Raw genomic sequence first — 25,958 nt, forward strand, 5'->3', positions numbered from 1 at the left:
TATTACTTCCAGCCTGAGTAGAGAAACTATTTTTCTAAGAGGAGATGTCTACTAATCACATCCATCCCAATGAGACTGTTTGACAGTGACACTGGCATTGATACCACACTCTACAAATTCCAATGGGAAAGCATATTTGTGCGCTAATATTTGTGTCATAGGAACAGAGGTAGGCCAGTCACCTTCTCAAATCTGTTCCCCAATTTAATAAGATCATAGCTTTTCTGTATCTCAGCTTTAATCCTCCATCTTGATCCATATCCCTTGATATTCTTATCTATCAAAAGTACGTCGCTATCAGTTTTCAATTGGTCCGACATCCACAGAATTTTGCAGTGAGTTCCAGATTTCCACTACGCTTTGGGTGAAAAAGTTATCTCTGATTTCAGTCCTGAATGGCCTACAACAACAAATTACATTTATAGTGCACCTTTAACGTAGTGAAGCATCCCAAGGTGCTTCAGAGGAGCATTACAAAACAAAGTATGACACAAAGGATATATTGAGTCAGATGATCAAAAGCTTGGTCAAAGAGGTAGGTTTTTAGAAGTGTCTTAAAGGAGGAAAGCAAGGTAGCGAGGAGGAGAGGTGTAGGGAATGAATTCCAGTACTTGGGGCCTAGCCAACTGAAGGTGCGGACATCAGTGGTGGAGAAATTATTATTAGGAATGCACAAGAGCCCAGAATTAGAGGAGCGCAGATAACTCGGAGGATTATGGGGTTACAGAGATAGGGAGGGGCAAGGCCATGGTAGGATTTGAAATCAAGGATGAGAATTTTAAAATCAAGATATTGTTTAACTGGGAACCAATGTAGGTCAGCAAGCACAGGGCTGAGGAGAATGAGACACAAGCCACAGAACTTTGGGTGACTGTTATGCCCACAGCCAGGGTTAATTGCTGTGCAAACCAAATCCCGGAGGGAAACTTGGCTTACCTTTTTTTTTACAATCTGATAACGAGAAGACAATGTACAGATCTCAGCAGTAAGAGGTCCAGTAACACTTGCGAGATTTTATAAATTAAAAGTAAAAGTCTATTAACAAGAATAAAAGAAAACTTAAGCAGACACGTTTAGAGTTACACAATTAAGGTTTGTCTTACACAACATTCCTCCAAAAAACTCTCCACTTGGTCAAACCCACAAGTAAACACCTTCCAGGCAACACTCCCTTATAGATCTTTAACTATGAAATCCAATAATATTACTCAAGGCAAACTTCTGTACCTTCAATAAAGCCATACCACACAATATCTACCCTCTTCCACTCTGCGTGGAATCCACTTCAGAATAAAACTGCTTGTTGTAGCCCAAGACTTTTCTAGCTTGACAAGATGGCTAGTTTAGATGGCATCCTCCCCCAGCCCAAAGCTTCAATTATAGCTCAACTGCTCAAACAGCTCCACCTATCTCCATCCCAAGCTCTTCACGGTATCTCAAAAATATCATTTTTTTCCCCCTTTCATCTCAGGTTCCAAAGTTCTCACACCTCTTTGAAACTTAAATCCTTCCAAATATAAAATTTTTTATGCCTATCTTGTCTTTGCTTTTAGGTCAATAAAATATAATATCCCCACTACTATTTACATTTGGAACTCCTGCAAGATGCAAACATGTTTCTCGACACCTCTGACTCCCATTTGATATGGCATAGTGGTGTTGTCACTAGATCAGTAATCCAGAGACCCAGGGTAATGCTCTATAGATCCGGGTTTGAATCCCGCCACAGAAGATGGTGAATTGAATAAAAATTTGGAATTAAAAGTCTAACAACGACTGTGGAACCATTGTCAATTGCTGTAAAAACCCATCTGGTTCACTAATGTGCTTTAGGGAAGGATCGTAGTATGGCTACATGTGACTCCGGACCCACAGCAATGTGGTTGACTCTTAAATGCCCTCTAAAATGGCCTAGCAAGCCTTACAGTTGTAACAAACTGCTATAAAGTCACTAAAAAGGAACTAAACCAGACAGACCACCCGGCATTGACCTCGGCACTGGAAACGACAACGGCAATCTTCGCCCTGTCGACCCTGCAAAGTCCTCCTTACTAACATCTGGGGGCTAGTGCCAAAACTTGGAGAGCTGTCTCACAGACTAGTCAAGCAACAGCCTGACATAGTCATCCTCATGGAATCATATATTACAGCTAATGTCCTAGACACCACAATCACCATCCCTGCATATGTCCTGTCCCACCAGCAGGACAGACCCAGCAGAGGTGGATGCACAGTGATATACAGCCAGGAGGGAGTTGGCCTGGGAGTCCTCAACATCGACTCAGGACCCCATGAAGTCCCATGGCATCAGGACAAACATGGGCAAGGAAAGCTCCTGCTGATTACCAGTACTGCCCTCCCTCAACTGATGAATCAGTACTCCTCCATGTTGAACAACATTTGGAGGAAGCACTGAGCTTGACAAGGGTGCAGAATGTACTCTGGGTGGGGGACTTCAGTGTCCATCACCAAGAATGGCTCAATAGCACCACTACTGACCGAGCTGGCCGAGTCCTAAATGACATAGCTGCTAGATTGGATCTGCGGCAGGTAATGGGGGAACCAACAAGAGGGAAAAACATACTTGACCTCATCCTCACCAACCTGCCTGCCACAGATGCATCTGTCTATGACAGTATCGGTAGGAGTGACCACTGTACAGTTGTTGCGGAGATGAAGTCCCGCCTTCACATTGAGCATACCCTCCGTCATTTTGTGTGGCACTACCACCATGCTAAATGGGATACATTTCGAACAGATCTAGCAACTCAAGACTGGATATCTATGAGGCGCTGAGGGCCATCAGCAGCAGCTGCAGAATTGTACTCGAACACAATCTGTAACTTCATGACCCGGCATATCCCCCACTCTACCATTACCATCAAGCCAGGGGACTAACCCTGGTTCAATGAAGAGTGCAGGAGGGCATGTCAAGAGCAGCACCAGCCATAGCTAAAAATGAGGTGTCAACCTGGTGAAGCGAAAACTTGCATGTCAAACAGCATAAGCAGCAAATGATAGACAGGGCTAATGCTGGAGGAGCCCAGCACATCAGTGCAAAGATAAGGCTGAAGCATTTGCTACAATCTTCAGCCAGAGGTGCCGAGTGGATGATCTATCTCAGCCTCCTCCAGAAGCCCCCAGCATCACAGATGCCAGTCATCAGCCAATTCGATTCACTCCATGTGCTATCCAGAAACAACTGAAGGCATTGGATACTGCAAAGTCTATGGACCCTGACCATCCGGTAATAGTACTGAAGACTTATGCTCCAGAACTTGCTGCAACCCTAGCCAAGCTGTTCCAGCACAGCTACAACACTGGCATCTACCCAGCAATATGGAAAACTGCCTTGGTATGTCCTTTACACAAAAAGCAGGACAAATTCATCCGGCCAATTATCGCCCCATCTGTCTACTCTCCATCATCGGTAAAGTAATGGAAGGGATCATCAACAGTGCTATCAAGCGACACTTGCTTAGCAATAAACTGCTCACTGACATCCAGTTTGGGTTCCGCCAGGGCCACTCAGCTCCTGACCTCATTACAGTGTGGCTCAAACATGGGGGAGAATTTTCTCCCCATCAGGGGGGTTGTGCAGGGGTGGCGGGGGCAGGCATGCAGCCAATCGGCGCCCCTGATTCACTGGGTGCTGCCATTTTTCGCGGACGGGTCAATTAAGGCCTGCTCAACGTGACGCATGCCCAGAAGCTCTGTGCGCTCCCTGTGCAAGCAGGGAGGGGGGAGTGCGCTTAGGGAGTTTAGTGCCTCAGAGACATTAGTTTTAAATTAAAACAGTTAAATAAAGTGTTGAAAAAAATTTTATGACATGTCCCCACATGCGAAGCTGGGACATGTACATTAATTTTAATAAAAAATTTTCTGAAAATTGTAAAGCATTCATGAAACCTCTTCCCACCCATGGATGAGGTTCCATGAAAAATGAGAAGGCCGCCTGGGCTCTTCGCCTGCCCTCCAACCTTAAGGTTGGACAGGCAGCTCAGCTGACTGCCTTAATGGCTTTTTGACAGGCCTTAATAGGCCTTTGACAGTTCAGTAGACATGCAGCCGACTCGGCTGCTCGCCCGCCGAATTGAAAATCTAAATGACACGCGGTGACGTCGGGATGCATGCCCAAAGTCACCCTACGTCATTTTACACCCCGGTGAGTGGGCCCTGCCCCCACTCGCCCAGCAGAAGATTCTACCCATGGACAAAAGAACTGAACTCCTGAGGTGACATGAGAGTGACTGCCATTGACATCAAAGCAGAATTTGACGGTGTGGCATCAAGGAGCCCTAGCAATACTGGAATCAATGGGACCAGGGGAAAACTCTCCGCTGGTTGGAGTCATACCTAGCACAAAGGAAAATGGTTGTGATTGTTGGAGGTCAATCATCTCAGCTACAGGACTTCACTGCAGGAGTTCCTCAGGGTAGTGTCCTAGGCCCAACCATCTTCAGCTGCTTCATCAATGACCTTCCTGCCATTATAAGGTCAGAAGTGGGGATGTTTGCTGATGATAGCACAATGTTCAGCACCATTCGGAACTCCTCAGGTAATGAAGCAATCCATGTCCAAATGCAGCAAGACTTGGACAATATCCAGGCTTGGGCTGACAAGTGGCAAGTGACATTCACGCCACACAAGTGTCAGGCAATGACCATCTCCAACAGGAAAGAATCCAAACATCACCCCTTGATATTCATTGGCATTACTATCACTGAATCCCCCACTATCAACACCCAGGGGGTTACCATTGACCAGAAATTGCACTGGACTAGCCATATAAATACTGTGCCTACAAGAACAGGTCAGATGTTAGGAATCATGTGCTGAGTAACTCACCTCCTGACACCCCAGAGCCTGTCCACCATCTACAAGGCACATGTCAGGAGTGTGATGAAATGCTCCCCACTTGCCTGGGTGCGTGCAGCTATCACAAGACTCAAGAAACTCGACACTGTCCAAGACAAAGCAGTCCACTTGAGTGTCACCACATCCACAAACATTCACTCCCTCCACCACCGACACACAGTACCAGCAATGTGTACCATTACCATCTACAACATGCACTGCAGGAATCCTTCGAAAGCACCTTCCAAACCCACAACCACTACCATCTGGAAGGACAAGGGCAACAGATAGATAGGAACAACACCACTTGGAAGCTCCCTTCTAAATCACTCACCATCCTGATTTGGAAATATATCGCCGTTCCTTCACTGTTGCTGAGTCAAAATCCTGGAACTCCCTCCCTAACAGCACTGTGGGTGTACTTACATCACATGGACTCCAGCAGTTCAAGAAGGCAGCTCACCACCACCTTCTCAGGGACAACTAGGGATGGGCAATAAATGCTGGCCCAGCCAGTGAAGCCCACAACCCGTGACTGAATTTAAAAATTGCAAATGTTAATCTAACCTATTTACTTGTACCTCAACCTTAACACCTCTGCTCTTTACATGTTTTAAACGCCCACACCAACCTAAGTCCTATCAATCTCTTGCCCAGCTTGATTAAATCATACACGCACATACACACTCTTATGCACAGACACCCAGCCTTCTTTATAGAATAACACAATATTCCCCAAGAATATTCTTTTAAATTACATGTATTCTCACAGTGACCAGGAGTTTACAGAGGGTAGAACATGGGAGATCAGCCAGGAATGCATTGGAATAGTCATGTTGAGAGGTAATGAAGGCCTGGATGAGGATTTCAGCAGCAGATGAGCTGAGACGGGGCAAAGTCGAGCGATGTTATGGGCATGGAAAAGAGACTGTCTTAGAGATGGCGCGAAAATGAGATTTGAAACTTGTCTCAGGATCAAATGTGACACCAAGGTTGCAAATGGACTGGCTTAATCTCAAATTATTGCCAGTGAAAAGAATGGAGTCAGTTGTTATGGAACAAAGTTTGGAACGAGGACCAAAAACAATGGCTTCAGTCTTACCAGTATTTAATTGGAGGAAGTTTCTGCTCATCCAGTACTGGATGTCAGATAGTCAGTCTGATAGCTTAACAACAGTGGAGGAATTGAGAAAAGTGGAAGTGAGTTGGAGCTGCTCGGTCAAAATTGAAGATCAAGATTATAAACCACAGCATTTGCTTTATTTTAGGATTTAACCTTTTTATTTTATACATTAAAATGTTCATTGAGTGGGAAATCAGATCTGCTGTACCTAGTCCTGTGCAGATCTCTTGTACATTACCCACGAGGGTACAGTCACTTACTGCTGAATTACATTGGGTCACATTTGGCTGACAATATAATAGTGAGGCTAATGGCACTCTTCATTATTTATACATAAATGATACAGTAACTTCAAGCATGGAGCAGATGTGTGATTAAATATGAAGATACAAAAAGTTGCTGTCCAAGTTGCATTGATCTTCTGTTAGCTTTGTGAAAGTGGAATTTTGATGCCTGCCTCGCTGTTGAAATGCACATAGTGTCATGAAGTTGCTGTATTTGTGTAGTAGATACAAACTAAACCTGCCATAGATTTTTAAGGTTAGTAACTACAATCATAATAATAACAACTTGCATTTATATAGTGCCTTTAACATGGTATCATGCCCCAAAATGCTTCATAGGAGCACCATCAAAAAAATTACGCCACGTAAAGAGATATCAGGGCAGCTGACCAAAAGTTCGGTCAAATAAGTAAGATTTAAGGTGCATCTTAAAGATAAAGAGGCAGAGAGGTTTATAGACGTAATTCCAAAACTTAGGCCCCAAGCAGCTGACGCACGGCCACCACTGGAGGAGTGAAGAAAATTGGGGATATGCAAGAGGCAACAATTGGAGGAGCATTGAGAGTTCAGAGGGTTGTTGGGCTGGAGTAAGTTAGGGGGGAAGGGGCAAATCCATAGAGAGTCTTGAAAACAAGGATGAAAATTTTAAAACTGAAGCATTGCCGACTCGGAGCCGATGTAAGCTAGCAAGCCTAGGGGAGATGAGTGAACAAACTTGGTGCAGGTGTGGATATGGGCAGCAGAGTTTTGGATGAACACAGTATTTTATGGAAGGTGGAGGATGGGAAACTGGGCAGGAGTGTATTGTAATAGTTAAGTTCGAGGTACTAATGTATAATTTGTCAATAAGAGCCACATCGACACTGCAGCAGTTTGGGCTGGGTGAGTGGTGGAAGGCATAGCCAGGGACGGAGGCATCATTTAGGGGAAAAATGTTATCACCTCTCAGCCAGGTTTCTGCCAAGGTCATGATGTCGATGCATTCACCCACAATAAGTTCATGGGTGACAAGGGTCTTGTTTACAAGTAAGTTTACATTCTAGAGGGAGATGCAGAGAGGGGCAAAGATAGCTGCTGGCAGAGTCCAGAGGATCAGCATTGGGAGGAGTGAGTGTAATGGGAAGGAGGTTGGAAAGATTACCACCCATACAGCATGTTAGGTGGGAAAGTTGGTGAGAAAATAAGGTGGGGCAGTTGGGATTGCTGCTCATAAGGAGGCAGCAACAAGTTTTTTGATGGGCACATTTCAAATCTAAGTATCCTTTTAACAACGTGATAATTTCTGCCAATCAGCCTCTCTGACACTGAAAATTAAATATTATAAATGTGGAGTCTCATTCCTTCAGCTTTTTTTTAATTTTTAAGGGAGATTTTAAGAATATTAAATCTTAAATTTTAATTTCTTACTTTTCCTTTCCTTAATCAAGACTTTCCATCCCTCCCTTCATTTTCCCTTTCTTTACCTGATTTGACAACACACTTACATTAACTTATTCTCCTTCTCAGCCCTTCTGCTGTTCATTTCCCCATTGTCAAATCTCATTGAATAAAGAGATATCCTGCTGACTGTCTTGTTCACTGAAATCTCAGATACCCTGTTTCCCTTACTATGCCATTATCAGTTCGGACATTCAGCAACTTTGAACTGGTTTCAGCACTCATAAATGGGGGGATTGACATTGGATCAGAGGTTAAAATTCTAAAATCTCAAAGCTGACATCAACCCACCTATTTCCAGGTTTAATGAAGATGGGACAAGAATTGGACAGCCAACCAGCTCCCCCCAGGAGGTGGGTTGGAAATTGAAATATTTTAATGAGGCTGGTTTAACCTGTTTTGCAGGTTTAATAGTGCTGGATGGGTTTCCTCAGCTTCAGGAAACCCAGCAGCTGAAGGGAAGCGAGGACAGTTTCAGGAAGAAGGTAAGTGCCTTTGCATTGCTGCTCATGGACCAATGGAGTAGGAGTGCATGCCCCCATCCCCTAATCTTCAGCCCATCAAAAACCCTATATAAAAGATCCCCAGCATCATGGATCAGATGCCCAGGTGATTGGATCTACCCCCTGGAGTCGGGCATCGGGGCCTAACTTACCCTGCTTACTGCCTCAGAATTCTTCCATCTGACCTGAAGCCAGGGCTGTCAATCAAGCCAAAATCTGGACAAGGAACCTGTAAAGCACAAAAATGCATTCTGCAGAGTTAAAACTCCACAGCAAACAGGAAAACCCAACTTCTGATTTTCCCTCTGAAACTTCAGAGCACAGGTAAACCAAAGTTGGCAGAATTTGCATTTTTTTTAACTTTGAAGATTTTTTGGCCTAAACTTAATATTTCTATTTTTTTTAATTCACCATCCTCCATCAGTCTAGACTGCTTTGTCAGTAAACCTATCAGATCAATATCCCAAGATCCACAGAGCTACATCTCAATCAGATTAGCCTCAGCAAGTAATTCCCGTTCACTCTGGGGTCAGGTAGGTAGTGCTGAGGCTGCTCCTAAAGATACCTCCAGAACATTAATCTAATGAATCAATGGAAGTAATCCCCTATAAACCACTAAAATAAATGCAAAATACCATGGATGCTGGAAATCTGAAATAAAAATAGAAAATGCTGGAAAAACTCAGCAGGTCTGGCAGCATCTGTGGAGAGAGAAACAGAGTTAATGTTTTGAGTCTGTATGACTGTTATTCAGAGCTGAAAAGAAGTACAAATGTGATGGACTTTAAACTATTGAAGAGACGTGGGAGGAGGGGGGTGTGCAGGGGGATGTGGAGCAGGTGGAGCAAAATAGAAGGTCAGAGATAGGTGGGAGCTCAGGGAGATTTGACAAAGACGTCATAGACATGAGACAAAGGGAGTGTTAATGGTAGTATTAAAGACTAAAGAAGGTGCTAACAGTGGCATGAAGATAAGAAAGCAGAATGTGTTAATAGCAGAACAAGGGTCAGCACTCTATGAAAGCAAAACATAAGAACAAGTTACAGATGGCTCTGTGTGGGGAGTGGATTGGAAATTTTTTTTAAAGATCAAAATGGAGGATAGAGTTCATGGCCTGAAGTTGTTGAACTCAATGTTAAGCCCATAAGGCTGTAAAGAGCCTAATCGGAAGATGAGGTACTGTTCCTCCATGAAGCCCAATGCAGATTGGGGGAACCTTTAACACTCACTTTGTCTTGCGTCCATGACATCTTCGTCAAATCTCCCCTGAGCTCCCATCTATCCCTGACCTTCTCTTTTGTCCCACCTGCTCCACACCACCCCCATCAACACTATAAAATCCATCACATTTCTACCTCTCTTCAGCTCTGAAGAAGTCATACAGACTCAAAACATTAACTCAGTTTCTCTCTCCACAGATGATGCCAAACCTGCTGAGTTTTTCCAGCATTTTCTGTTTTTATCCCTGTTAGCCACACAAGGACTAATGCTAGTATCCTCACAAAATGTCACTGAGACACTACTGAAGAGATTTAAACCCATCTTGCCTAGTCAGAACTGGACAACCACACAGTTAAAATTACCTCGGCAGACTTGCTCCATTTCCATCTTAACATCCCATGAACGAACGTAAAAAAATAACTGGCTCTTTATTTCAGCGTCTGAGGTGTGTCCCTGACACAGGTATCAGTCTCATTATTATGCACAAATCAGGATCCTGATTTGCATTTTAACCATTGACTGAGCAGGAGAGCCCTACCTCAGCCATCCCATTGCCATCTGTAGGGTAAAGCGGTCAGGCAAGTATTAAATTTTCCTCAATAGGGACATGAGAAGAAGGAATATTCCTCCAGGGCTCCACCATGAATCGTCTGAGTCTGTGCTGCCAAGAGTTCAGTGCTTTCCCACCCATGAGAACTTGCCAAAACCTCCTCCCATGACTGGGTACTGGATGATCCGCCTGTTCCTGGTTGCTTCTTTATGCTTGTCTGCAGATACAGGTGGGTCAGTGGAATGTAAATGAGGTCACGAGATAAAATCCCAGGCTGAAATTGAGATAGTTTGGTGGGTGGTAGGGGTGAGGGTTGGGGGGAAGGAGGGGAATGCTTGTCCCAACTTGAAATCTGTTCCCAGCTAAAACCCCCTACTACATTTTTAAGTGCCGTTGTCAGTCCAAGATCTCCATTGTTAAATGTATCAATTGAAGTTAACTACATAGAGGGGGAAGGCATTGAGCAGATGATTTCATGAGCACATATAAAAAGACATTTACTGATACAAGTGTGCAGTCAGGAGATATATACTTATAATGTTTCATTCTGTGAATAAATCCATTCTCAGTAAAGATTGGCATTGGGTTCTGCCTTCACCAACTAGCTATCAGGAATGTAACATTCATCATATTGTCCAAATTAAAGTTAATTTCTATTCCACAAGAAGTTTTGCAGTTATCTTGGCAAGAGAGTCTGATGTCTTATGGTCCATTCCCTTCATCATCTTACACATCCATCTGTTAAAAGGGAGGCATATGACAAAGTCACTACCAACAGTGCTAAAGTTCATTATGAGGAATATAGAGTGGGGAAGGCGGGTGAAAAGTGAGACTAAAAAGACAAAGTAAATATGAAGAAAGACTGTAAGATAATATAAAAGGAAAAAGTAAAGACTTATCAAAGTAAACAAAAATTTAAAGTTAAAGAGTAAGTAGTACAACACAGAGATTAAGGAAGCAGTCTAATTTTGGAGGGTGAAAGGTATGGTAGAGGTAATATGTATTTTGTATTGCTTTTTACAAATAATGGTGGAAGTGTGACCTAGAGAATGTGAAATGATTGAACAGAGTGGCACGCGAGCCAGAGCAATGCGTCCACCTGCTCTCTGATGAAGTGATGTCTATATGTGTGTGTATTTAAATCTCCATGGAGTGGATGGCAGATGCCATGGAGACCTTGGTCCAGCAGAACGTGCACATGTGTGCAGACCTGCAATCCATCGTGGGAGCCATGGATAAATTCCTGCAGTGGCAACACGAGAGGGAAACGGGGCACCTCGATGTTCCTCCAGGTGCTCCCTCCCCTCAAGGAGTCAGGCCAGGATACCTGGGCATGCGAAGGGAGAAGGAGCGGCAGCTGGACACTCCTGGGTCATCCATTCTGAAATCTCAGAGGCTGTCCTTTCCATCCGAGTCCCCTTTCCCTGTGAGCCCCTCAGCCTCATCCTCTGTCGCCGCAGAGGGAGCAGCTGGCCAATAAGTGATTCTGGAGGGAGAAGTGTGTGTGTGGCAGGGCCTTTTGGAGCCTTGTGCAAGCCTCTCCCACACACGCAGATCCTTCGTATCACTCATCGCACTGTCCTGAGCATTTGAATGCTGCTTGCTGGGGTTCACTTTCAGTTGCCCATCTGAGCTGACCTGCATCTCCACCCACCCAATGACCACACTCCCATGCAGTTCCTGATCTCGCCCACCAAGACTGTCATTTCACTTTCGAATTAAACAGCATGGTCTTGATTCAGTTTTTCGTGAGCTCTGGAATTTCTTTCCTAACCCTCTCTTCCACGGTAACTCACTTTCCTCCTTTAAGATACTCCTCAAAACCTACCTCTTTGACCAATCTTTTGGTCATTTGCCCTAATATCTCCTTATGTTGCTCATTATCAAATTTAGTTTTATAATGCCAGTATGAAATACCTTTGACTATTTCATACATTTAAGTTGCTGTCTAAATACAAGCATTTGTTTTCCCTCCCCCCAGTAGCCCATTTCCATTCTCCCATCACTATTGACATCCATGGCACTACCTTCCACCGCCCCTCCTTGACCAACTAGCCACAACCATTTTTCCTTCAGGATATCCAAGTGAACGTGCATGCTCCCTTTCTTCCTGAAAATCCCATCCCCATCCACATTAACCTCCCTGACTTCCTCCTTCCCACCCCCAAGGTCCATGTCTGCCTCCGTAGTCCCACCAACCACCTTTGCCATCCCTTCTACTGCTCCCATCGAACCCTCACCCTCCCACCTCACCACCTCATTCTCACCATTCCCTCATACCATGCCCACCCTCAGTTCACTTCCCAGGAGGCAGTCATGGACTCATCTGAGCCCTCCCTTCCACATTCAACTAGACATACCCCCCTCCAGACCCCTTTCTCCTCCATGACCCCTTCCCCCATTGGAACCCCTTCCCCCTTGGAACACCTTCCCCCCCACACCGTATCGCCCCACCCAAAGGCTCAACCCCCTTAGTCCTCTCTCTCCCCCTCGGACTCAACCCCCCCCCCACCCCCATTTAGTCCTTCCCCCTTCCTGACTCCTCCAGAAACCCTTACTTCTTCTGCCACCATAGTGCTTTCCCTTTCCCGACTCTTTCCTCCAGTCTTACTTCTTCCTCCAGCCTTACTCCTTCCACCTTCCCGACTCTCCCTCCACCCTTACTTCTTCCTCCAACCTTACTCCCTCCCCTCTGCACACTCCTTCCTCCCCCCAGACTCCCTCTGCTCTCTGCACTCCTTCCTCACCCTGCACTCTTTCCTCCCCTCGCCCCTGGACTCCCACCCCTCTCTGCATTCCTTCCTCCCTGGACTCCCTCCCCTCTACACACTCCTTCCTCCTCCTGAACTCCCTCCCCTATCCGCACTCCTCCACCCCCAGACACCCTCCTCTGCACTCCTTCCCTCCTCACAACTCATCCCTTTACACCTTCCACCCCCCCTTACACCTACCTCCTGAGTTGCCGTCTTCTCCCCATTAGCCCCTCTTCTCCCCATGCTTCCTCCACCCCTCCCAACCACCCCCCAACAACTTCATTCCCCCCTCGCAGACTCACCCCATCCTGACACCTTCATTCCCCCCTCCCAACTGCACACCCCCACCACCTCTTCCTCTTCCAGTCAATCCTAGACCTTCCTCTCCCATCTCCCCCCCATAGATCTTCCTCTCCCGAACACAGCTGGACCTTCCTCTCCGCCCCCTCGACTATCATCGGTTATGAGCAGACCCTCAACAATGACTTTCAAACTTCCGCGAGCTGCTTCATTGCGGATCCATGTCCATGAGAATCCACCCAGCATACCATGGACGTTACTGCAGTGTGCAGTTGCTGTCGGGCTCCAGCATCTTCTGCTTCTTGGATGTCCGTGATGTGAGCAAGGCCCTGGCAGTAAGTCCCAACTTCTGCACATCACACTTGTCAAGACATGTTCTGCACTGGCATGCAATCACACCAACGTGGGCGGGCAATCCGGAGGGGGTGGATGATTCCAGAGGGCTGGCCTTATAATGATATGCAGATGTATTATAATGAGGTTCCCGACGTCCAATGGTGGGAAACAGGGCCCGCCATCGACAGGCTAAACGGACAATCACAAACTGGTTTCACAACGTCGTGAAACTGATTTCTTGCCTTCTCACCATATTACCCGCTCACGCCACCGAACACACCTGACACCAGCGGGCACAGAAAATTCCTCCCTTTGTTTGTCTCCACATATGCTGCCTGACCTGCTGAGTATTTCCAGCATTTCTTGTTTTTATTTGTTAAAGGAAAATTGTATTTGACAAGTCGAATAGTTTTTTGAAGTGACCAATTAAATAGAATTTAAAAGATACAGTATATAGTGACTTTCACAAGTCATTTGATAAGATTTCTCACAAGAGGCATGATATAAAAGTTCAGACATATTGTATAAGAGGGTCAAACTAGCAGCATGGCGAAAAGATTCACTGAGAGACAGGAAACCAAATGTTAGCAGAGAGGGATATTGTTTGGATCAAAGAAGAGTAGGATCCTGGTTGGCATTGCTGGTTCCACTTTATTCTTGGTATTGTAATTCAGACTTGGGTATCTGGAATAAAATCCAAATCTAGTGTCAAGACAAAGTGGGGGCATTGACAAGCAGTGAGAATAACTGGAATAGCCATATAAATATTATGGCTACAAGAGCAGGTCAGAGGCTAGGAATCCTGCAACTAGTAACTCACCTCCTGACTCCCCCTGTCACCCTCTACCAGGCACAAGTCAGGAGTGTGATGGAATACTCACCACTTATCTGGATGAGTGCAGCTCCCAAAACACTCAAGAAACTTGACATCATCCAGGACAAAGCAGCCCGCTTGATTGGCTCTACATCCACAAACATTCACTCCCTTCACCACCAATGCACAGTAGCAGCAGCTACAAGATGCACTGCAGGAATTCACCAAGGCTCCTTAGACAGCACATTCCAAACCCATGACCACTACCATCTAGAAGGACAAGGGCAGCATATAGATGGGAACACCATCACCTGGAAGTTCCATTCCAAGTCACTTACCATCCTTTCTTGGAAATATATCACCGTTCCTTCACTGTTACTGGATCTAAATCCTGGAACACCCTCCCTAACAGCACTGTGGGTGTACCTACACCACATGGATTCCAGCGGTTCAAGAAGGCAGCTCACCACCACCTTCTCAAGTGCAACTAGGGATGGGCAATAAATGCTGGTTCAGCCAGAGAAGTCCACATCCCGTGAATGAATAATAATTTAAAAAAAGATTAAGTTATCAGAATTGGTAGACATTTGGGAGATGCAACTTAGTGTGGATAAGTGTGAGGTATTACATTTTGAGGGGAAGCAAAAATAAAGAATGGAAGTATATACAACAACAAAAGCTTGTATTTATATAGCTACTTTAATGTATGAAATGTTCAAAGGTACTTCATAGTGGCATTATAAAACTAAATTTGATAATGAGCAACATAAGGAGATATTAGGGCAAATGACCAAAAGATTGGTCAAAGAAGTAGGTTTTGAGGAGTATCTTAATGGAGAAAAGTGAGTTACAGTTGAAGAGAGGGTTAGGAAAGGAATTCCAGAGCTTCGGCCCCAAGCAGATGAAGGCAGGCCACCACTAATACAGCAATTCAAATCAGGGCTGCACAATAGATCTGAATTAGTGTAGCATACATATTTTGGAAGATTCTGGGGCTGGAGGAGATTATGGAGATAGGGAGAGATGAGAACATGGAGAGATTTGAAAGTATTTATGGTAATTTCAAAATTGATACGTTACTTGACCAAGAGCGAACATAAGTCAGTAAGCAGGGATAATGGGGTTTGGTCCGAATTAGGGGATGAGTTTGGATGACTTCAAGTTTACAATCTGGGAGGTCAGCCAAGAGTGCATTAGAACAATCAAGTCTAGAGGTAACAAAGGCACTGATGAGGGTTTCAGCAAAAGATGGGCTGAGTCAAGTACAGACGCAGCCATTGTTATCGAGGTGAAAATAGGTGATCTTAGAGATGGTATGGATATGTGGAAACTGCATCAGGCTGAATTTCATGGGGGGAGCATATTGATTCCCACCCCCCACCCCAACCCCCCCCACCCCCCCCCACATCTCCGCCCCCGCCCCCCAGCAACTGGAAGCTAACACATCAGAAAGAAGCCCACCCTGCAGCTAGAATACAGTGCCAGCAGGCTAAACAGGCCGAGAGTGGGACTTCTGCCCCTCAGTGGGAGGAATTCCCGCCTTCGAGAGCTGCCAGCCAATCAGCCTTGCAGTCCCAGCAGCACCAGAACTGAGTAGTGAGCGTTGCTGGGGCTGCAAGCAGGCCTACAGAGAAGGCAGTCATAGCGTCCAGACCCAGGTAAGTCAGGGGTCTCGGACAAAGAGGGATCAGTCAGCACAGGGAGGGGAGCGAAGTAGGTGGGAGGGCTCATTTTGGAAGCCAGGTAGAGAGGAACAAAGGAGGGGGTAAAATCATGAGGAGGGAGTGGGGGCGGTTGTCACTGATGTGCAAAGAGCACTCCCCAAGTGATGTGCCCCCCTTTGCTCCTGCCTTTACAATTTTATTTAATGGCTGCCCACTCCCACTTGCCCACGCCAACTGTTTTATGGCATTGGAGCATATTATACAGATCAATGGGTTTGTTAACAAGCTCAATGGACCCTTAATTATTTATTTCAAAATGGTAGACAGGCTGCCAATTTCAGTGCCCACCCACCTACAGTATTATGGGGGACAGCTCGGGAAAGTGTCGGCTAGCCACCGCTATATTTTACATGCCCACCCCCCACCACCAACAAATCCACCCCATTTTGTTTTCTGATGGTGTTGCCCAGGGGCAGCATGGAGGTGAGAAATAGGAGGGGGCCAAAAATAGATGCTTGGGGGCACCAAAGGTAACTGTACAAGGGTGGGAAGAGAAGGCATTGCAGGTGCTTCTCTGGCTATGGTTAGATAGATAAGAATGGATATACTCAATGCAAAAACACTGAAGGATCTGAATCAAAGAAAGAGATCTTAGGATTCAAGTGCATAATCCCTTACAAATATGAGTGCCAATAGAATTTTGAGTTTTATAAATAGGGAATGGAATGTAATTTTAGAGATTTTACCATTGAATTGGTTTGGATGTAATTCTAATTTAAAATTACCTACGCATGGGCACAAGGACATTCGAACAAAAGAATCATCGAAGGTTTTTTAATCTATTGCATTATTTAACTAGGTCATTAAAATGCACGACAGTAAATTTTCAAATCAATTGTTTGTTATTAAATGTGTTTACTATCAAACTTATTACCAACAATGCAATATCAGAATGATACTGGGAATGAAGGGGTTAAATTACGAAGACAGGTTGCATTAACGGGTCTTTTATGCCCTTGAGTGTAGAAGATTGAAGGGTTATTTAACTGAGGTGTTTAAAATAATCAAAGGAGTTGATGGGGTAGATAATAAGAAAATTGGTCCTCTGTGTGGGATTGGAACACAGGGGCATAACCTTAAAATTGGAGTTAAGCCATTCAGGAGCAATGTCAGGAAGCACATCGCTACCAAAAGGGTAATGGAAATCTGGAACTCTCTCCCCCAAAAGTTGTTGAAACTTGTCCAATTTAAAATTTCAAGAGTTATTTAAGCAAGGTGGTGTTTCATGTTGTCACCACATTTTGGTGAGGTTTTACTGTTACCATGCTTCATTGTCTTACCATACCTCAATGAGGCTTTGCTGTAACTATGATAAACTTGAGATAGTTGGTATATAGTTTTTCTAGAAACTATTTATTAAGAACTATTTACAAAGACCTCAGGATAAGCACATGATTTTTGAGGCATAGATTTATTCTGCGTCCTGCTCACTCAGAGCCTCTTGGTCATCTGACCTTGATGTCACACTTACATAATTAATATCATCATGGTCTCATTAACATAACCATTAACCCATTATTCTACAGTGGGTATATTGAGTTATGATACAGATGAGACATGATCTAACTGAATAGCAGAACAGACGTGAGGGGCTGAATGGCTTACTCCTGTTCCTAATATTAGTGTGTACATAGATCATGTGAATGTTAAATATTTTGGCTGACGTTAAAATTGAAAAAAAAATCCTGAAATAATACATGTTCCGTAACAGAAAATAAAGGCATAATGGACATCTTATTTTTTTAAATTAAAACTAAAATACCATTTACCCTCCTTCACAATATGTACTGCTGTTCTTTTAAAAGGAGTAATACACCTTGCCCTCCATTTGCTTATTCTCCTGGGGACACTTAGCTTATTGGTCGCTTCTTTTTGACAGATGGATCAGGATGTACAAAGACTACTGGCTACCACTGTTTGCCAATTTTCTGTTGTTCAGTCTACTTTTACATCTGTGCAGATGGTCAGCATCCGCCTGGGGAAGAGGAATCATTTCTCATTAGGTCTCTTGCTCTCCTTCATTCTTTCCCTGCAGAGATCGTGACTTTGCCAGCTGCTCTACCTCTGGCCATGGCTCTTCCCTGTAGACATATGACAAGGCCACACCAGATGGTAAGAGGATAAAGTTCACGGATTAAAGCAGTTTTAGATCCAGCCATAGGTTCAGTTGGACACTTGACATTTCAATTGGACAACATAGAAATAATTAAGATGTTCAACAATTTACCTATACGTACAGTAATATAAGAGCCTGGATCTACATGTACCTCCTGCATCTCACTGAATATAGGCAAATTATCCATAAATATTTCTCAATAAGTAGTTAAATTTCATATCTAAAAATCAGCAATAAAATGTCATGATAATAAATTAATACAAAATCAAAATTGAGTAACTAAGAGAAGTAACAAAAATCTACAATCAAATGGAAACAGAAATTGAATTAAATTTCTCCAAATGCTCTTAGAATCATAGAATTGTATAGCATAGGAGACTATTTGTCCTATCATGTCTGTGCTGGCTCTTTGAAAGAGTTATCCAATTATTCCCATTCCTGCTCTTTTCCCACAGTCCTACAATGAATACCTATTCAGGTAACTATCAAATTTTCTCCTGAAAGACACTGCCAAATATGGGTTCCACCACCCTTTCAGGCAGTGCATTCCAGATCTTAGCAATTTGCTACATAAAAAAGGGTCAGCTGATCTCCCCTTGGTACCTTTGCTAATTATGTTAATCTGTGTCCTCATGCCAATGGAAACCGTTTCTCCCTAACTGCTCTATGGAAGTCTTTCATCACTTTGAAAGCCTCATATGAATTTTCCCTTAACCTTCTCTCTCTAAAGGGAACAATCCATGCATCTCTAGTCTTTTTTTATTTGTTCATGAGATGTGACCATCACCAACAAGGCCAGCATTTATTGCCCATCCCTAATTGCCCTTAAGAGGGTGATGGTGAGCCACCTTCTGGAAACACGGCAGTACATGTGGAGCAGAAATACCCACAGTGCTGTCAAGGAGCGAGTTCCAGGATTTTGACCCAATGACAGTGGAAGAATTGCCATATAGTTCCAAGCCAGTGTGTAACTTGGAGGTGGTGGTGATGCCATGTGTCTGCAGCCTTTATTTTGAAGGCACTGCTGAATGAATTTGGCAAGTTGCTGCAATGCATCTTGCACGTGGTGCACACTGCTGCCGCTAGGAACCAATGATGGAGGGAGTGAATGTTAAAGGTGATGGATTGGGTGCCAATCAAGCAGGCTGCTTTAGTCTGGGTGGTGTCAAGCTTCTTGAGTGTTATTGGAGCTGCACTCATCCAGGCAAATGGAGGTGATTCCATTACACTCCAAGTAGATGGTAGCCAGGCTTTCGGGAGTCAGGAGGTGAGTTTCTCACTGCAGAATTCCCTGCCTCTAGCCATAGTGTTGATGTGGCTGGTCCAGTTATCTTGCTGGTCAATGGTGACCCAAGGGTATTGATGGTAGGGAATCACTGATGGTAATCTTGTTTAATGTCAAGGGTGGATGGTTAGATATCACTTGTTGAAAATGGTCATTGCCTGGCACTTCTCTGGTGTAAATGTACTTGCCATTTATCAGCCCAAGCTTGAATGTTGTTCAGGTCTTGCTGCATATGGACATGGGCTGCTTCAGTATTTGAGGAGTCGCAAATGGTGCTGAACATTGTGTAATCATCAGTAAATACTCCATTTCTAACCTTTTGATGGAGGATAGGTCATTGATGAAGCAACTGAAGATGGTTGGGCCTAGAACACTATCCTGAGGAACTTCTGCAACAACATTGTGGGGCTGAAATGATTTGTATCCAACAACCACAATCATCTTCCTCTGTGTTCAGTATGACTCCAGCCAGTGGAGAGCTTTCCCCCAATTTCCATTTACTTCAGTTTCACTTGGACTACTTAATGCCACACATCAGGCCCTCCATCGCCATCATTAATGTCCACCAATCACTTCTGGCTGAAGTTGCAATTGCTTCAGCCTTGTCTTCTGCACTGACATGCTAGGCTTCCCCATCATTGAGTCTCTCCATGTAACTGAATTCCCTCATTCCTGGTATCATTCTCGTAAATCTCTATACCCATTCAAAGGCTTCAAGTGTGACATTCAGAATTGGACAATACTACAGCAGAGATCTAAACATTGATTTTTAAAGGTTTAGCTGATAATATTCCTTTCAAAAATATTTTTGGTGCAACAAATCACCATTTCGTTGAAAATTATTAAAACTGATAAAATAACATATCTGTGAGTTGTCGGGACATGGGGGGGGGGGGCGGGGGGCACGTTGGCTGGTGGTCAGTACTCAGTACACCAGATGGGAGACTGGGAGAAACCGTTCAGTCATTACGTCAACATGTAGGGAAAGTGGTGGGAGGGATGGTTTCTCAGTGGCCTCATTGAGGGAAAGATGTGCAATCTGCATATGCGGTGACCATTAGGCAGCTTGAAAGTTTATCTCTCCCCCATGCACAGCAAAAGTCAAATTTTTATCAGTTTTAAAGGACTATGATTGTATAAAAAATTCAAAATGCTAATTAATCACGCCCACCAAGGTGTCCATCGTGACTCAATAGGTGATGCTTTTGCCTGTAGAGTGTGGGGTTGTGGATTCAGGTTACAGTATTCTAGATGTGGCCAGGCCAAGGCTTATGTGGTCAAAATTCTAATTCATATTTACATGTCCTAGCTATGCATCCAAACACTCTATTTGCTTTCAAAACTGCTTTATGACTCAGGGCAGGGACCTTCATTTATATGAACTATATGACCCAGGCCTTTCTCCAGTCTTGAGAATACAACCCTGTACAGTGCTTACAAGCAGAGACTTAAGTATGTGAGCAAAGAAAGCTAAGAGGACATGTGAGAGCATGTGGGGGATTTGGATAAGTAAGTGAAGATGGCTTAAGGGTTAAGAAGCAGAGGCCACAGATTAAAGGCGATGGCAAAAGAACTTGAGGTCACATAAGGAATAATTATTTTGCATAATGAGTGGTATGGATTTAGAATGCACTGCCTGATAAGGAGGTGCATCCAGATTTGATAGGAGTTTTCAAAATGGAATTTGTTATGACCAGGTGAGAAGGAGAGAGCTGGCTCCCCTCTGTACAGCCTCCTCGGTTGGTCACGACAAAGGTTAAGTTACTTTTTCATGAGAATATGCCTTTTCTGACTCCAAACTTATTTAACTGTTTATGCAGTGAGTAATAAGGAGCTAATCAAACAGTAAAACACAGAGCAAATTTATTAACCACTAACCCTGAGAAAAAAATAACAAAAATGCAGACAGATATCAGATATAAGGGAAGTCAGAGTCCAAGTAAAAATAAGTTAAATGAATATATGGTTAATTTGTCCTTTGATTGTTCTCGAGGCGTAATTTTTAAATATTGTGGCCAATTTGTATTAACTGGTTTCATGGATGTGGTCAGATGTAGAAGATGTTGCAATTATTTTGAGATCTTGGTTCACTGCTAGGTTTCTCATAAAGTTGGCTTCTGGACTGGTTAATACACTTGTTCCGAAAACGAAGGAGAGAGGGCAGTTTTTTAGCCTGTTTCCTCTGCTGAAAACTGTCCTCGTGCTGCTTGTGTCACATGCAGTCTCCCTGCAGTGGCTGCAGCCTGACCTGATATACTTCACCCATTAAGCATTTCTAAGGGTTTTGAGCGGTTCTGTCTGTCACAGCCATTGTTTCACTATCCAGCACTTTGCATTTTGATGTCTCTTCCTTAGACAGTGACATGTTTGAATGGATCTTTGAATTATAGGAAATGACCCTCTCTTCACACTCCCTGAGGGTGTCCTGTTTGCTTATTCTTCTTCACCTTGGAAGATGGCCTTGCATTTCTAAGTAGTTTGTTCTGTCTTACTTCTAATTGCAAAATTTTCAGTCAGTTGAAAGTTCAAAAGCCATATTTTCAAAATTGACAACATGGATAAATACTTGAAAAAGAAAAAAAAGTAGGGATATGGGGAAAAAGGGAATGGGACTAACTGGGTTGCTCTTCAGAAGAGCTGGCCCAGGCTCAATGGACTGAATGGCCTCGATTGATATTGTACTATTCTATGATTCTGTAAAAGACTGAGGAAAACAAACGGAAAGTGAACCAATTGGAATGCTTAAAGCCCTCGCCTCAGCCTGTCAATTCCAGGCTTAAAAAAAAGGATCTCTGACAAAAATTTGGAAAATTTAAAACATAATATCTTTCATATCACATGGTTAAAAGTACCTATAAAATTGATGCAGAGCATTCAGCTTTTCTTCAATATTTACAGAGTTGATATTAATCTCACATCAAATATTCTATTAACCGAATAGACTGACACATGGGGCAGAATTTTCTGCCTGACGGGTGGGCGGAGCAGGAGCGGCCACGGGCGGGAACAGACCCGATCGGCGCCCGTGATCGGGGCCGCGCCGCCATTTTGCGCGGGCGGGCCAATTAAGGCCCACTCAGTACATTTCTGATTCCCGTGAATAGCGGGAGTGTGCAGGCTCTGGCGGGTGCGCACAGACCACAGGGCCCAGTGGCAGCCCGGCAATCTGTTTAAAGGAAGGTCTGGCAGCCTCCTGTAGGCTGCTCACAATGACCATGTCGAGGTCACACCACAGGGGGCCGGCTGAGCAGGGCACGCTGGAAGGAAGGGCAGAGCAGCAGGGCAGGCTGCAGGGTCTGCCACAGGAGCAGGGCAGGCTGCAGGGTAGGCCAGTGGGAGGGCCAATATGCCCCTTGCTTTTCTGATGACAGTCTTGCTGCCCTCCTCGAGGAGGTGACAGCACGGGCGGGAAGTGTTAAACCCCCAGGATGGGAGGAGAAGGCCCCTCCCCACATGACCAAGTGTGCATGAGAGGAGGTGGCGGAGATGATGAGTTCCTGCGACGTGATGCGGTGCACCTGGATCCAGTGCCGTTAGCGCTTCAACGATTTGTTGCACTCTGGAAGGGTGAGTACCAGGTCAGCATTGGGCGTTTAACCCAGCAGGTAGCCTTTGAGGCCCCACCGCCAAGTCTTACCGTCGTGACTGCATAGAATCATGTTGGGCATTTCTCATACGCTGGGTGGACAAGCAGATAGTGCCCATGCTTAGATCAGCCTGAGTGGCTCGTGAGATGAGTTCTCCCCTGTGCCCTGTGTTGCTCTTAGTCGCACATGACCAGTCTGGGGGCAACCTGCAGGAGATGCAGCTTGGCGCATTCTCAGAACTCCAACACATGTCCTATTCACAGTGATGAGATTGTGGAAGGGCAGCCTCACGATGTCGTGGTCAAGAGCCATCTGCTGCCCTTGATGCTATACATAGTTGTGCCTCCTTGCTATGGGAGCAAAGACCATGTGTTTCCTCAATTGATGGATGCAGAATGTGTCCAAAGTGGCTGTTGCGGGGGGGGGGGGGTTGGGAGCAGATGCAATATCTTTGTGTGACTGATCAGCAGTAGCAGGAGAGGAGGCACTGGAGGCCTGATATGGGCCGCTGTGGTTGGGGGGTGATTCTTGAGGCCAACAGTGAGATCCACTATGTCCTCCCAACACCCATAGCACTGATGATTGTTTTACTTGTTATTGTTGCAACATTGCTAAGTCACAGACTGATAGAGCCAGAGATGTGGATCATAGAAAAAGGTCCCTTGGCCCTTCAAGGATGCGCGCGTCAAGCACCTTCCAAAGTCGCTTTATCCCATTTCCCAGCACTATGCCCATGGCCTTGTATGCCATGGCATCACAACTGCACATCCAAATACTTAATACATGTTAGGAGGATTTCTGCGTCCACAACCCTTTCAGGAGTGCGTTCCACATCCCAACATTATCTCTGAGCAAAAGCTGTCCATCACATCACCTGTCAATCTCATGCCCCTTACCTCAAATCTATGCCACCTGGTTACTCATCCCTCTGCCAAGGAGAAAAGTTCCTTCCTGTCAACCCTATCTATGCCCCTCATAATGTTAGAAACCTCAATGTCACCCCTCAATCTCCTCTGCTCCAGTGGAAATAACCCCAGTCTATGCTGTGTCTCCTCATAAGTCAAATTCTCCAGCCCAGCCAGCATCCTGGTCTACGACCTCTGCACTCCAATCACATCCCTCCCGTGAAGCACATTTCACAACTGCACACAGAACTATAGCTGTGGCCTAGGCAGTATTTTCTGCACTTGGAACATGACCTCCCTGTTCCTATATTCTATTCCTCGGCTAATAAAGGCAAGCATGGCAGTCACCTTCTTAAACATCTTACGTACCTGTCCTGCTACCTTAACGGGTCTGTCGACATGCACAGCAAGTGCCCTCTGATCCTCCTTACTTTCCATGGTCCTACCATTCCTCGTGTATTCCCGTGGCTTGTTTCTCCTGCCCAAGTGCATCACCTCACACTTATCCACATAACATTCCATTTGGCATTCCTTAGGCCATCTGTCCAGCCTGACTATATCTGTCTGTAATGTAAGGGTCTCCTCCTGACTATTTGCCACCCCACCAATATTAGTGTCCATAGGTTCTGGAAGGTTGAGCACATAATGGGCCAGGGGAAAGGGATGAAGTGTGTCATTGTGTGCACGCTAACTGACCCCTCTCCTTGTTGTTAGTTTCAGTATCATCAGAGCCTGTCCACCAGGAGCAATTCCAAATGTCCCCTCCCACACCTGAGGGCCCTGAACTGTCACCTGCGTCATACCATTTCAGTGAGGCAGGCACCAGCGCAGATACTAGCACCTTGGTGGGCATTGCAACATTGGCTAGTGTTCCAGGACACAGTGGAGAAGGCACTTCACAATCGCTGGGGAAGCTGGCAGAGACAGAGAGTGCCGAAGGTCCCAGCAGCCGGAGGACTGCAGGGGACCAGGCACATGCTCGGTCGATGCGTGATGATGTGCCTCTGCAGTCGTCCATGACGCAGCAGTTGTAGGAAATGCAGCCAGGTGTGCGGGAGCTTCTGGGGGTGTTACATGAGACTATGCTTCGTTTGGTGTCCATGGTAGAGGAGTCTACGCGTAGCATCGCTGATGTAATGAGCCTCATGGCAGAGCGTCATGCTTCCTGCATGGAGAGAGTGGCGACTGTCATGGAGAGAGTCCTCCAAAAGAACAATCAGGTTCTCCTGGGGTTATACCCAGACCTACAATCTCTCGCAGCGCCAGTGACCAATGACAGCTGGTCATTGCCAATGCGGGAGATGGTGTGAGCTTCAAGCTTCCCAGCTCGTTGCCCATCCATCGATGGTGAGCAGGGAGGTCCAGGGTGACCTCATGTTGTATCTGTGGGCTCCTCTCAAGGCACTCCGGATGAGGGTACCAGCTGCTCTGCCCCTCTCCCAGTGACCGCTTCATTGGGTGAGGCTGCGACGACTGGGGAGATGCCAGCTGTGGAACTGGCAGATCCCTCCCAGACGGGCCCAGCACAAGCTCCATGAGCGAGGAGACGACCACCAAGATCATCGAGGACAACAGGACAGCAGAGTCAGCAGGCTGTCTCAGACACCTCTCCCAGCAATGGGGCGGCACCAAGATGTAGCACCCATAAACATAAGCTAAGGCACCTTAGGCACACCATGGGTTTCTCACGGGTGCTTTTGTGTTGGCTCTAGATTAGGGACTTATTATTTGTCTCTACTTGAATAACGTTTTGTTTTGACTTTGTGAGAACTTCTGATGGTGAAAATTAAAACCAGGTGTGTTACCATGGCTGAGGGTGGTTCCTTTGTGCTACATTTGTATGTTTTACATACATGTCATGAGTATTTGAATGGACATTGAGGTTTATGTCCAAAGCCCTTAGTTGCAGCTGATGGCCTGGCAGATTTAGCACTTAAGTGGCAAGTATGAAAGCGCCAGGCAAGGCTGGTCCTGCTGATACATTTGTGTGGAGCTAGCTGAAGGTTCATTGGATTAAAGTCTTCCGGGTGTCCCGACCTCCTTGGTGTAGTGCCGGGTCTGCGTTTAGCTCCTCAGCATTCCCCTGTGCTCCCTCATCCTCAGAATCAGTGCTGGACTGATCGTGTGCAGCCGCAGCCACTGCGTCAACATCTTCATCGTCCA

The sequence above is a fragment of the Carcharodon carcharias genome, chromosome 19, assembly GCF_017639515.1.
Source record: "Carcharodon carcharias isolate sCarCar2 chromosome 19, sCarCar2.pri, whole genome shotgun sequence".
Taxonomy (NCBI): domain Eukaryota; kingdom Metazoa; phylum Chordata; class Chondrichthyes; order Lamniformes; family Lamnidae; genus Carcharodon; species Carcharodon carcharias.